Raw genomic sequence first — 15,797 nt, forward strand, 5'->3', positions numbered from 1 at the left:
GTGACCGTAAAAACGTCACTACTGACGGAACCAGCGCAATGTAGAAAATTAGCTTTCTCTAGACCTATTTAACCCTCCGTTGGAATTGTTCCCGTCAGGGATAGTATGAGGGAATATGTGTAAAGATAATGTTAATCCTTAAGTGTTTCATTTGTGCTCTATCTAACGTGGAGCGTTGTACTTCTTCCGCCGGAAGTGACGCCGATTACGCCACCCCCGCCGGAAACTGTTGGTTCTGTAATGCATTCCACCTTCTGTGGAACGCATCGAGCTTCCGCCGGAGATCTCATTATAGAGAGTTCTACATTTTTTTACATTTTTTTAATAAAAAACTCCTCATTAGGATTAATATATGGTAATATTCTATAAAAAGATATGTTTTATATGTATTTAACTATCTAATGTCTGGCTTACATAAATCATCGTCACTTCTGCCGGAAGTAGTCATTACATAATTGTTTCCATAATTATAGAAATAAATAAAATAAAAAATGAATTTTTTTTTTAGGAAATTAACAATTCCGGGGGACATGACAGTTCTGGCAAAGTTGCCCCAAGAATTAGGAAACTTATTATTTATGTAATAGATTGCATCTCCATCCTAAATGTGGAAGATAAATAATGTATGAGTTTAAATACCTCTATAGAACTGGCCTCTCCTAAATTATTATTCTCTATATTCACCTGGTACTAATAATAGAATATAATGGGAGCTTACAGTATCTAAAATTTATTAAAAAATATTGAAATATATAATATACCATTCTCCTTGTTCTATAACAAATGGAAGGATGGAGGAATGTGAGCTATATTATTTCGGTCTACGTAAGGTAATAGGAGATAGGATTAATATATCCTTTTTTACAGAAACCATTTTGTTTCAAAGTCTGAGTTTAGTCCTGCTGGTTGTAGAGTTCCCAAGTTGAAAATAGTTTTCATTTCTGTTCTTGCTAATACCTCATCTAAATTGTTTTTTCTCCAGTTTCCTTTAGCTATTTGGATACCACAAAACGAGATGAGATCTGTTGGATCACATCTATGTGTTTCTTTAAAGTGTGCGGATACACTGTGTGTGGGTAATCCATTTCTAATATTACGAAGATGTTCTATCATACGTTCTTTTAGTCTTCTACTTGTTCTCCCTATATACTGTTTTTGACAGGAACATTCAAGTAAATATACTACATTTTTACTATGACATGTAATAAATTCTTTGATGGTATAATCCTTGTTTTTACTATTGGATTTATAGTTTTTGATTACCCGTTCCTTACTTTTACAGTTTTTGCACATAGCGCACGATCCACATCTATGGAACCCTTTAGTTTTTATCAATTGAAGTTTTTGGGGTTCCTGTATCGCACTCCTCACTATCTGGTTCTTTAAATTTTCAGCTTTTCGATATATGAACGTGGGTTTTTCATGTATATATTGTCTCACAATGGGGTCTCTTGTTAAAATGGACCAATGTTTGTTAATTATCATTTCTAAATCTTTATATTGACTGGTGAATTTTGAAATAAACGGAATCCCTAGATCCTTCTTCGTTTTCGGTCCATTTATTTTGATCTTTATCAGTTCACTTCTTTCAACTTGTTTAAATGTGTCAAATTCTTTGTCTATATCCTCTACTGCATACCCCTTTTGAACAAACCGTTTTTTCAACTCTTCTCCTTGACATGTATAATCTTCTATCTTGGTGCAATTTCTCCTTAGTCTATTAAATTGCCCTCTAGGAATAGATGTTAGCCAGTTTTGATGATGATTACTGTCTCGGTTAATGTAGGAGTTGCAGTCTGTAGGTTTAATATACGTTTTCGTGAGGATTTCACCATTTTCTATGAAGATGTTAAGATCAAGAAAATGTATATTAAGATTACTGATTTGAAATGTAAGTTCAATATTCTTATCATTAACATTGAGATCTTTGCAGAAATTATCCAAAGACTGTCGGTCTCCCTTCCAGACGAATAGGATATCGTCTATGTACCGAATCCAGAACACCAGGTTCGCCCCGAGCCCGCACCCCACCGTAGATCTCTCCCATTCTGCCATGAAGAGATTGGTGTAGCTAGGGGCGAACCTGGTGCCCATGGCTGTGCCTCTAACTTGCATATAAAAGGCGCTGTCAAACCAGAAGAAGTTGTTAGTCAAAATTATTTCAATCCCCTCCAGGATAAACTTTTTTAGGTCTTCATCATGTTCCTCCAGATCCAAGTAATGGGCTATTGATGATAATCCTTGTTGGTGGTCGATAATAGTATATAGAGAGGTGACATCAGCTGCCACCAACCAACAATCAGGTTCCCATGTTATGTCTTTCAATAGATTGATCACATGTAGCAAATCTCTAGTATAAGATGGAGTTTTTTTAACAATAGGTTGCAAAAAATGGTCGATGTAATGTGAAAGGTTGGAGGTGATGGATTCTGTCCCTGCCACAATAGGTCTTCCGGGCGGGGCTTCCTTGTTTTTATGAATCTTAGGTAACGTATAAAACACTGGAGTAGATGGTTTCAAAATTTCAATATATTTCCTGGTGGTGGAGGTAATAGTTCCTTTCTTTTCATATAACTCTAGGAATTTAGTAACCTTCTTTCCTATTCCTCCCGAGGGATCCCCTTTTAGTTTCTTATACGTATGTGTGTCATCGAGTTGTCGTTGTATTTCCTTCTTATAGTCCTCAATGTTTTGTATCACTACTCCCCCACCTTTGTCGGCCGGCTTAATAATAATAGATTCGTTCTCCTTAAGATTCTTTAATGCTTCTCTTTCTTTTTTATTTAAATTAGGATGTTTGACCTTTCTGAATTCATACTTTTCAATATCTTCTTTAACCAACCTTTCAAATGTTTCAATGAAACATCGTTTTTTGAAACCTGGATAGAATATTGATTTGGGTTTAAATGGATTCCTATATTCTCCTCATCATTATTCTCCAGAGGTTTATCCGCAAAAAACTTCTTCAGGGTTAATTTTCTTATGAATCGCCTTAGAACTATATAGGTATCGAACCTATCTATATGGTTTGTAGGTGCAAATGTAAGGCCTTTTTTAAGGACATTTTCCTCATGTGCTGTTAAAACATGTTTACTTAAATTATAAATCTTGATATATCCTAAGTATTCTTGACATAGAATCCCTGTTGTAATATTGGTAGGGTTATTCACCTTCTTCTCTTTCTTCTTTTCTTTCCTTTTTTTGTACTTTTGTTTGTTTCTATTCTTTTTGTTATTTTTCCCCCTAGTTCCTCTTCTTGTTTTATATGTGGGGCAGACAGAGTCTGCCTCTACCATAAAAAACGTCTATCATCTTCTTTGTTTCTTAGAGAAGCATATCTATTCGATGTATTAATGGGGGTATATTGTTCTTGGTACCTTCTTGTTCTGGTTGAATTTTGTCGATTCCGATTGTATCGTTCCATTCCTTTATAGAAAGATTCTTTTCTTTGTCTTGTATGACGTGGTTCTTCAAAGACTTCCTGACGATGATTATTTTCTACTATTCTTTTATGTCTGGAATAACTCCTATCCCTTCTATATCCTCTTCTGTCCTTCCTTTGGTCTATTGTTCTGTCTAATTTTTCTTCTTCGAATCTCGTAATGTTCCTCCTAGATGTCTTGTAATCTTTAAATCGTTGTGGGGAGTAATCTCTGGGCTTGGGTCTTGTAGTAATCACATTTCTTGAGAAATGTACTGCCTTGTTTGAAAGCTTGTGCTGAACACCTTCTTTATAGTCAATGACATCTCTATCATATTTTTTCTTCTTTTTGATCATAAGTTCTTTCTAATTTTTCTTTATTTTCTCTATAATATCTTCCTCCATTTCTTTATAATCGGATAGATTGGAGAAAGGCTCTACTAAACTCTTTACATTTTCTATTTCAGTTTCTACTGTTTTTAATTCTTTCCCTCTTTCTCTGATTATAAGGTTCATTAATGAGTTAGAGCAGGAATCTAATATCCTGAACCATTCATCCTCAAAGGCTGGAGACCGATTCGTAAAAGTAGGTGGCTTGTCTATTCTTAGCCCTCTTGGAATAGTATTATCACTCAAATAACGTTCTAAGGATATCAATTCCCACCATATCCTGCCCTCCTTCAAGAGGGTGGATTCTAATTTCCCCATAATATTTTCCAAATCATCATCCACTACAATTACTGAATAATTTTTTCTGGAAAAAATTTCTTCTAGTTTTTCTCTCCTCACATTTCTATGAGCAAACATTTTGGTGCTACAAAGAAGATATCTTAGGTGAACTACTTAATACACAGAAAAAACGAATAGATATCTTCCTACTGCGCACTCCGGAGCTGCAAATGGTAAATTATGTGAACACGTTCACCTAACGTGCTGAGAAACTGGTAGACAACAAAGAGAAATTCACACAATTCTCCACATGCGCTCACATATAATGAACAATCTAAATCCTTATACTTAGATGGAAAGGGAGTTCATCCACATCGGTCACAATAAGTCCAAGAAATTCCGTTGAAACTTCCTCTGGCCCGTTGAGCAAAAGGAAAAAAGAAAAGAAAAAACAATATGGTGTAGTATGTTTTTCTAATGTTCAAGAAAAAGTCTTATCAGCGGGTTATGAATAATGGAGGCGTAGTGCTTCACAAAGGTTATTCTTCCACCAGAAATTATTCGTACCGTACTCACACCCAAGTGCAGTAGAGACCACTCATAAAGGTATCTTTATCTTCCTCCACCTTCTATAACTTCTTTCTATTTTAGTCAAATAAGAGGTAATGGCGTACCTTACTTACAATGAGTAAGGATAACGCTTGCACATAAAGGTTTCTTTATCTGTATGTGTTTCTTCCTCTATTCTCGGCACTCAAGTTATTCTTTCTGGCACTCCAAACGATCAGTCAAGTATGGAGGTGAATATCACGATCCAGAAAAAAGACGACAGGGGAGCAATATAGTGTAGTATGTTTCTAAATATATACAGTTCTCATATATGAACAGTGGGTGGATAATATTTAATATTCCACCACCAAGGTTCTATAAAGATCGTACCGTACTCACACCCAAGTGTGGAAAAAACCACTCGTAAAGGTATCTTTTATCCTCCTCCACCTTGTATCATCACCTTCTATCCCTTAGGTCCCTTAATACCACACCTAAGTGCTTAGTGGTATATATGTATGTCTCACCAGACTTACGGTAGGTCTGGTTGTTGAAGGCTCATAAAGGTATCTTTATCTGTGGCTTTCTTTCGATGACACACATACGTATAAGAAACTAAGAGGGGATCCCTTGGGAGGAATAGGAAAGAAGGTTACTAAATTCCTAGAGTTATATGAAAAGAAAGGAACTATTACCTCCACCACCAGGAAATATATTGAAATTTTGAAACCATCTACTCCAGTGTTTTATACGTTACCTAAGATTCATAAAAACAAGGAAGCCCCGCCCGGAAGACCTATTGTGGCAGGGACAGAATCCATCACCTCCAACCTTTCACATTACATCAACCATTTTTTGCAACCTATTGTGAAAAAAACTCCATCTTATACTAGAGATTCGCTACATGTGATCAATCTCTATTGAAAGACATAACATGGGAACCTGATTGTTGGTTGGTGGCATCTGATGTCACCTCTCTATATACTATTATCGACCACCAACAAGGATTATCATCAATAGCCCATTACTTGGATCTGGAGGAACATGATGAAGACCTAAAAAAGTTTATCCTGGAGGGGATTGAAATAATTTTGACTAACAACTTCTTCTGGTTTGACAGCTCCTTTTATATGCAAGTTAGAGGCACAGCCATGGGCACCAGGTTCGCCCCTAGCTACGCCAATCTCTTCATGGCAGAATGGGAGAGATCTACGGTGGGGTGCGGGCTCGGGGCGAACCTGGTGTTCTGGATTCGGTACATAGACAATATCCTATTCGTCTGGAAGGGAGACCGACAGTCTTTGGATAATTTCTGCAAAGATCTCAATGTTAATGATAAGAATATTGAACTTACATTTCAAATCAGTAATCTTAATATAAATTTTCTTGATCTTAACATCTTCATAGAATATGGTGAAATCCTCACGAAAACGTATATTAAACCTACAGACTGCAACTCCTACATTAACCGAGACAGTAATCATCATCAAAACTGGCTAACATCTATTCCTAGAGGGCAATTTAATAGACTAAGGAGAAATTGCACCAAGATAGAAGATTATACATGTCAAGGAGAAGAGTTGAAAAAATGGTTTGTTCAAAAGGGGTATGCAGTAGAGGATATAGACAAAGAATTTGACACATTTAAACAAGTTGAAAGAAGTGAACTGATAAAGATCAAAATAAATGGACCAAAAACGAAGAAGGATCTAGGGATTCCGTTTATTTCAAAATTCACCAGTCAATATAAAGATTTAGAAATGATAATTAACAAACATTGGTCCATTTTAACAAGAGACCCCATTGTGAGACAATATATACATGAAAAACCCACGTTCATATATCGAAAAGCAGAAAATTTAAAGAACCAGATAGTGAGGAGTGCGATACAGGAACCCCAAAAACTTCAATTGATAAAAACTAAAGGGTTCCATAGATGTGGATCGTGCGCTATGTGCAAAAACTGTAAAAGTAAGGAACGGGTAATCAAAAACTATAAATCCAATAGTAAAAACAAGGATTATACCATCAAAGAATATATTACATGTCATAGTAAAAATGTAGTATATTAACTCGAATGTTCCTGTCAAAAACAGTATATAGGGAGAACAAGTAGAAGACTAAAAGAATGTATGATAGAACATCTTCGTAATATTAGAAATGGATTACCCACACACAGTGTATCCGCACACTTTAAAGAAACACATAGATGTGATCCAACAGATCTCATCTCGTTTTGTGGTATCCAAATAGCTAAAGGAAACTGGAGAAAAAACAATTTAGATGAGGTATTAGCAAGAACAGAAATGAAAACTATTTTCAACTTGGGAACTCTACAACCAGCAGGACTAAACTCAGACTTTGAAACAAAATGGTTTCTGTAAAAAAGGATATATTAATCCTATCTCCTATTACCTTACGTAGACCGAAATAATATAGCTCACATTCCTCCATCCTTCCATTTGTTATAGAACAAGGAGAATGGTATATTATATATTTCAATATTTTTTAATAAATTTTAGATACTGTAAGCTCCCTTTATATTCTATTATTAGTACCAGGTGAATATAGAGAATAATAATTTAGGAGAGGCCAGTTCTATAGAGGTATTTAAACTCATACATTATTTATCTTCCACATTTAGGATGGAGATGCAATCTATTACATAAATAATAAGTTTCCTAATTCTTGGGGCAACTTTGCCAGAACTGTCATGTCCCCCGGAATTGTTAATTTCCTAAAAAAAAATTTCATTTTTTATTTTATTTATTTCTATAATTATGGAAACAATTATGTAATGACTACTTCCGGCGGAAGTGACGATGATTTATGTAAGCCAGACATTAGATAGTTAAATACATATAAAACATATCTTTTTATAGAATATTACCATATATTAATCCTAATGAGGAGTTTTTTATTAAAAAAATGTAAAAAAATGTAGAACTCTCTATAATGAGATCTCCGGCGGAAGCTCGATGCGTTCCACAGAAGGTGGAATGCATTACAGAACCAACAGTTTCCGGCGGGGGTGGCGTAATCGGCGTCACTTCCGGCGGAAGAAGTACAACGCTCCACGTTAGATAGAGCACAAATGAAACACTTAAGGATTAACATTATCTTTACACATATTCCCTCATACTATCCCTGACGGGAACAATTCCAACGGAGGGTTAAATAGGTCTAGAGAAAGCTAATTTTCTACATTGCGCTGGTTCCGTCAGTAGTGACGTTTTTATGGTCACTTCCGGCGGAAGTAACATGCGTTCCATTGAAACGCAATTAATGGTTAAAACACTATAATGAGGAGAAAATATATAGATCTTGAATATAACCCACAATATAAATCTATGTCTGCATATTATAGTGTGATAATTGTCATTTAGATGTGCACAGAGAGACAAAATTAAATTAACTGGAAATCCCCACCCCCGGAAGGGGAGGTACCAACTAGGGTATATAAACAGGATACCCCAGTCACTCTCCAGTACACCCTGAGGAAGACATTTGTCGAAACGCGTTGGTGGAGAGAGGACTACACGGCTCTATATGCACATCTAAAGATTCCATCTACCATCTGGGTTTGGTCCGGACCTCACCCTACAGGTCAGGTGTTTAAAGTTTTTTATTTTTTTTTCCAACTTATACTTTACACCAAGATGTGGTATTGAGCTGTGTATGTCGAATTTATTTGGATCATTTTATGAATTTTTTTAAACAAAATAATTTTTTACAATAAATCATTTTTTTATCAATACCTCAAGTTTTTATTGGGGTCTAATACCCCTATTATTGTGACTTGGTTTGAGCATCAGGAGGAATTTCTGGGCAGCAACGTTAGAAGAAGAAAGCCACAGATAAAGATACCTTTATGTGCCTTCAACAACCAGACCTACCGTAAGTCTGGTGAGACATACATATATACCACTAAGCACTTAGGTGTGGTATTAAGGGACCTAAGGGATAGAAGATGATGATACAAGGTGGAGGAGGATAAAAGATACCTTTACGAGTGGTTTTTTCCACACTTGGGTGTGAGTACGGTACGATCTTTATAGAACCTTGGTGGTGGAATATTAAATATTATCCACCCACTGTTCATATATGAGAACTGTATATATTTAGAAACATACTACACTATATTGCTCCCCTGTCGTCTTTTTTCTGGATCGTGATATTCACCTCCATACATGACTGATCGTTTGGAGTGCCAGAAAGAATAACTTGAGTGCCGAGAATAGAGGAAGAAACACATACAGATAAAGAAACCTTTATGTGCAAGCGTTATCCTTACTCATTGTAAGTAAGGTACGCCATTACCTCTTATTTGACTAAAATAGAAAGAAGTTATAGAAGGTGGAGGAAGATAAAGATACCTTTATGAGTGGTCTCTACTGCACTTGGGTGTGAGTACGGTACGAATAATTTCTGGTGGAAGAATAACCTTTGTGAAGCACTACGCCTCCATTATTCATAACCCGCTGATAAGACTTTTTCTTGAACATTAGAAAAACATACTACACCATATTGTTTTTTTTTTTCTTTTTTCCTTTTGCTCAACGGGCCAGAGGAAGTTTCAACGGAATTTCTTGGACTTATTGTGACCGATGTGGATGAACTCCCTTTCCATCTAAGTATAAGGATTTAGATTGTTCATTATATGTGAGCGCATGTGGAGAATTGTGTGAATTTCTCTTTGTTGTTCAACTGTATAAGGTTTATAAGCATTGATAAGGTGTATGCACAGCGGGTACTTTATACCGTCAGCGCTACTTAAGGTTTAAGGTATAACATTGTTGCAGTACTTTGCTGCTAAGGGTTTAAAGTGTAATCATATCAATACATTGTATCACTAATAAGGTTTAAAGGTTATCAAGTGTGTGTGCGTGCTCTGTGCGTACTTTGTACGCTCAGCGTGGCATGTGTACGCCAATTACGTAGCACATACGGGACTCTGTATGCAAATAGCGTACAAAGTGCGTAGCACGTGTATTCAGTCTAGCGGCCATAGCGGCTCCACGGTAAAAGTGTATGTAGAGGTATAGCTTTATGGTTTAAGATAATATCAACATTATCAATTGGGGGCATCATCCGGCTTTTCCTCATACCCGCAGCCTAGCAGGTTTATGCAGATTTTATCTATCAACAAAGGGCGGAAAGGTATCCCCCGGAAGCCTTCTCTTGGTTGGTGGATACACTAGTGCTGATTAAATAAGCGTCTGCCCTGCATGGTTTGTAGGGATGCTGGAGGGATCCATAAGGTAAGAACGCAAAGCTATTTTTAAAATCTGTGAAATTTCTGTTTTGGCGCCAAATGCGCACACAACACACACATACACCTGTACACTTGTACTTTGTATATCTTCCCGCATTATTGCCATAAGAATTGATTATTAGATTCATTTTGACCTGTACTGAGAAAATTTGTTGCTATTTAGTTAAAATATAGAGTTAATATTTAAGGAAGTAAGTGTAAGACGCACACGCAGCCTGGCCTAGTTGTTGTTATGCACACCAGTGCCTGCAGGAAAGTACTGGTGTCAGGACTGTTATGCACTCCAGTGCCTGCAGGAATGTACTGGTGTTTGAACTGTTATGCAAAACACATGGACTCACAGACAGACTAGGGAATATGACATAACGTACACAGAAGGTGGAAGGGTAACAAAATACACACAACGTGAACAGAGAAGCCCAGAGGCTAAGGAACAGGGTATCTCCCTTGTATTAGAACTGCTCAGATGTGAAAAGCAAGATGTTGTGTTTTTAATACATAGAAAACCCGAAATGCTGTTGCTAAGGGCAACAGCAAAACCCTAAAGGGTTACCAACGGGTGTGGCAGTAAACTCCTTGGTCAGAGATGGAATGATAGGCACAAGGAGATTCTCCACAATCCTAATTCTCACTTCCAGTGCACAGGTTCGGTTTACTGCCACTAAACTGACCCCTGACACCTAGCACAGTGAGACAGGATTAGACAGGCAAGTCTTAGAATACAGCCGCAAACTTGCTAAGTTCACAGAGTAGTAACAGAACCCCAGCAAGCTGAACGACTGACTCCAGTCTTACTGCTAGGTCTGGATTGGCAGAGTGTAATACCAAATCCCCAGGCCTATTTGCAGTAAGCAACAAACAAATACAAAGCTACACAGTACTGGCTAACTTTCAGAAACTGACTAACCAACAAAGATTCAGCAGCATCTGCTTACCCTGAGAAGAGGCCTTATAAAGCAGGTGCTGTCCACGCCCCACTCAGACCTCACAGACTGTGAGCACAAAAACCAGCACCGGATCCCCTGCCATGCACAGAGCCTATAACCACTGCACAGCAAAAGACCCGAACCGGAGTATCAGCTGCGCTCAGGTTACTCCGCTAGCACTTGTCTCCCGGTTGCCATGACGACGTGGCAGCACAGGGCAGGAGACCCTAACAGTACCCCCCCTCTGACGAGGGGTCAATGAACCCCTACCACCGGGTTTATCGGGGAACTGCGAGAAGAAAGAGCGTATCAGTCTGGGGGCATGAAGATCACAACTGCGCACCCACGACCGCTCCTCCGGGCCATACCCCTTCCAGTGCACCAAAAATGACAGCCGACCCCGAACCACCTTGGAGTCAAGAATCCTTTCAACAACAAACTCCCTCTGGCCACGTATCAGAAGAGGGGAAGGTCTTCCACTGGAAGAAGGATTACTAATCGCCCGTTTTAAAAGGGAACAATGAAATGTTTTATTGATACCCAAAGAACGGGGCAGATCTAACAGAAATGCCACCGGATTGATAACCCTGGTGATCTTATAAGGGCCGATGAACCGGGGGCCTAACTTATGAGATGGCTGTCTCAACTTCAAATTCTTGGTAGACAACCAGACGAAGTCTCCTAATTTGAAGCTGCAGGGTCTTTTCCGCTTATCAAAAACCCTTTTGGTCACTAATGACACAGACACAAGGGCTTTCTTCACTTTCCGCCAAATACCTCTAAGGACCGAAACCACAGAGGAACCACCAGGCGTGGAGTCCAGGGGGTCAAAAGAATTGGCCTTAGGATGATGCCCATACACACAAAGGAAGGGAGAGATCCCTGTAGCAGAGTGAGCCGCGTTGTTATAGGCAAACTCCGCCATGGACAGATGAGCAACCCAGTCAGTCTGACACTTGGAGACATAACACCTGAGGAACTGCTCCAAGGACTGGTTCACCCTTTCAGTCTGCCCATTAGACTGCGGATGGTAGCCCGACGACAAGCTGACAGAAATCTGGAGATCGGAACAAAATGCCCTCCAGAATTTGGCTACAAACTGGGATCCGCGGTCAGAGACCACATCAAGTGGCAACCCGTGGAGACGCACAACATGCAGCATAAATAATTCAGACAGGCATCTGGCCGATGGCAGCCCAACCAGTGGAACGAAGTGCGCCATCTTCGAAAACCTGTCAACGACAACCCAGATGGCTGTCATCCCCGAGGATTTGGGCAAGTCCACCACAAAATCCATTGAAATGTGGGTCCATGGCTTAGATGGGATAGAGAGTGGATGTAGTGGGCCAACAGGAACCCCTCTAGGAGTCTTATTTCGGGCACAGATGTCACATGCCCGAACCCACTGATCCACATCCTTAGCCACCGAGGGCCACCACACCGCCCTAGATAGCAACTCCCGAGTTCTGGCAATACCCGGGTGACCTGCAGACTTCTTGGCATGGAATTCCAGGAACACTCGTTGTCTTAACCTAGGAGGCACAAACAAAAGACCTACCGGAAGGTCTGTAGTAGCCTGCTCCTGTGCTCTAAGGACTAATGATAAGAGGTCCTGGGTAATGCCCACTTTAATACATGATGGGGAAACAATGGGCAACGGCTCCTCGGTGGTCTCCTGGATTGGAGCAAAACTCCGCGAGAGCGCATCAGCCTTGATGTTTTTTGACCCAGGGCGATATGTTATCAAAAAATTAAAGCGAGCAAAAAACAAAGCCCATCGTGCCTGCCTGGCATTGAGACGCTTCGCTGACTCTAAATATGCCAGATTCTTATGGTCAGTGAGAATTGAGACCACAAACTTAGCCCCCTCAAGCCAGTGTCTCCACTCCTCGAGTGCATCCTTAATAGCCAACAATTCCCGGTTACCCACGTCATAATTCATCTCGGCAGGCGAAAATTTACGGGAAAAGTAAGCACAGGGATGAAGGCGATTATCTGACACTCCCATCTGAGAAAGCACTGCCCCAATACCCATCTCAGAGGCATCCACCTCCACCACAAAAGGACGCTCTGGATCTGGGTGTCGCAGCACCTTGGCCGAAACAAATGCCCTTTTGAGACGGGCAAAAGCCGCTTTAGCCTCACAAGACCAGTGAGCAACATCCGCCCCTTTCTTAGTGAGTGCCACCAAGGGCGCCACTATAGACGAAAATCCAGCGATAAATCGTCTATAAAAATTCGCAAAGCCCAGGAAACGCTGAAGCGCCTTCAAACTAGTGGGCTGCACCCAATCCAGGACTGCCTGTACCTTGGAACCCTCCATTTGGAAACCTTCTGGGGAGATAATATATCCTAGAAATGCGATTTGCTGAACTTCAAATTCACACTTCTCCAGCTTCGCCCCAAGCCGGTGGTCTCTGAGTTTCTGGAGGACTAAGCGTACATGCTTCCGATGTTCCTCCAGGGAATGGGAGAAGATTAGGATGTCATCTAAGTATACAACTAAGAATCTATCCAAATATTCCCTGAGCACATCATTCATGAAATCCTGGAAGACTGCCGGGGCATTACAGAGCCCAAAAGGCATCACCAAATATTCATAATGCCCCGAGTGGGTATTAAAGGCAGTCTTCCATTCATCCCCCTCTCTTATTCGGATTAGATTGTACGCACCGCGTAGGTCAATCTTAGAAAAAATGGTGGCAGTACGAAGCTGGTCAAACAAGACCGAAATGAGAGGCAGTGGGTATGAGTTTTTAATCGTGATACGGTTCAATTCCCTGAAGTCGATGCAGGGTCGCAACGAACCGTCCTTTTTACCCACGAAGAAGAACCCCGACCCAACTGGAGACTGTGAAGGTCTGATAAATCCCTTAGCCAAGTTCTCCTGAATGTACTCTGCCATAGCCTGAGTCTCAGGACGTGACAGGGAGTACAACCTGCTCTTGGGAAGCTTAGCATTTGGCAACAAATCAATGGCACAGTCATAGGAGCGATGGGGAGGTAGTACCTCTGCAACTTTTTTGGAGAACACGTCCGCAAAATCTGCATAACACCCTGGCAATCCTGGCAAACTTAGCTGCGAGAACCTGACTGGAAGGCTCAAGCAACTCCTGAAACAATCAGTACTCCAACTAAGAATCTCCCCAGAGACCCAGTCAAATTGAGGATTGTGGGCCCTTAACCAGGGTAACCCCAACACCAATGGGGCAAAAGTACAGACAGTCACATAAAAGGACAATTTTTCAGAGTGTGTGGCTCCAATAAACAAAGAAATCTGGCTAGTGCAAGAGGTAATTTTACCTTGGGATAATGGTTCCCCGTTTAACCCACAAATCTCAATTTCCGATGCCAAGGGTACTAAGGGAACAGAGTGTTTCAGGGCGAATTGGCGGTCCATAAAAACCCCGTCGGCCCCACTGTCCACAAAGGCCTCAGTCTTGACAGTTTGACCGAGGATCTTCAAGGTCACCGGAATGATAAAAGTCTTCTTGGGAAATTCTGACTTCTGGCCTGACAGGATATTTCCCATCACCCTCAGGCCCTGAAGTTTTCCGGCTTTTCTGGGCATGATACTACCACATGACCTTTATTCCCACAGTACAAACACAACCCCTGCTGTCTCCTCCGCATCTTCTCACGCGAGGAGAGGCGGGTAGCCCCAATCTGCATAGACTCCTCGGAAAATTCCTCAGAGTCTGAGGTTCCCTTGGGAAGGAAGGAAATCTCAGTCTCCCTTTCAAGCCTACGCTCTCTCAGCCGTCTATCCACCCGGATGGATAACTGCATGAGCTGATCCAAGCTATCAGGCAAGGGATGTTGTACCAGTTGGTCCTTTATCTGGTTAGAAAGACCTCTTCGGTACTGGTGTCTCAGGGCTGGGTCATTCCACTGGGTATCATGGGCCAACCTCCGAAACTCCGTACAGTAAACCTCAACTGGCCTTCGCCCTTGCTTAAGGATCGAAATCTGAGCCTCGGCTGAGGCCGTCTTGTCAGGGTCATCATACAACATGCCCAGTGCCGTAAAAAAAGCATCAACACTTTTAAGCGACGAACAGTCAGGCTGCAACCCATATGCCCAGACCTGTGGGTCTCCTTGTAGCAAGGAAATCACTATGCCCACCCGCTGAATCTCCGACCCAGAAGACTGAGGCCTAAGCCGGAAGTATAGCTTGCAGCTCTCCTTGAAACAAAAGAACTGCGAGCGATCTCCAGAAAAACGATCCGGGAGATTTACTTTCGGCTCCTTAACCCCTGCAGGTGCTGCTGCTGCGGGAGCTCCGCCAGCAGCCTGGGAGGTGTGCATTTTAATGGACAAATCATTACATTTTTGAGTCAGGACCTGCACCTGATCAACCACCTGTTGCAACGTATTTTGAGGGGTATGCTCCATATTCCCACAAAATTTCAACAGGAGTATTGGGCTGCTGAATATGTTATGCACACCAGTGCCTGCAGGAAAGTACTGGTGTCAGGACTGTTATGCACTCCAGTGCCTGCAGGAATGTACTGGTGTTTGAACTGTTATGCAAAACACATGGACTCACAGACAGACTAGGGAATATGACATAACGTACACAGAAGGTGGAAGGGTAACAAAATACACACAACGTGAACAGAGAAGCCCAGAGGCTAAGGAACAGGGTATCTCCCTTGTATTAGAACTGCTCAGATGTGAAAAGCAAGATGTTGTGTTTTTAATACATAGAAAACCCGAAATGCTGTTGCTAAGGGCAACAGCAAAACCCTAAAGGGTTACCAACGGGTGTGGCAGTAAACTCCTTGGTCAGAGATGGAATGATAGGCACAAGGAGATTCTCCACAATCCTAATTCTCACTTGCAGTGCACAGGTTCGGTTTACTGCCACTAAACTGACCCCTGACACCTAGCACAGTGAGACAGGATTAGACAGGCAAGTCTTAGAATACAGCCGCAAACTTGCTAAGTTCACAGA

Source organism: Pseudophryne corroboree, chromosome 5 (assembly GCF_028390025.1).
Source record: "Pseudophryne corroboree isolate aPseCor3 chromosome 5, aPseCor3.hap2, whole genome shotgun sequence".
Taxonomy (NCBI): Eukaryota; Metazoa; Chordata; class Amphibia; order Anura; family Myobatrachidae; genus Pseudophryne; species Pseudophryne corroboree.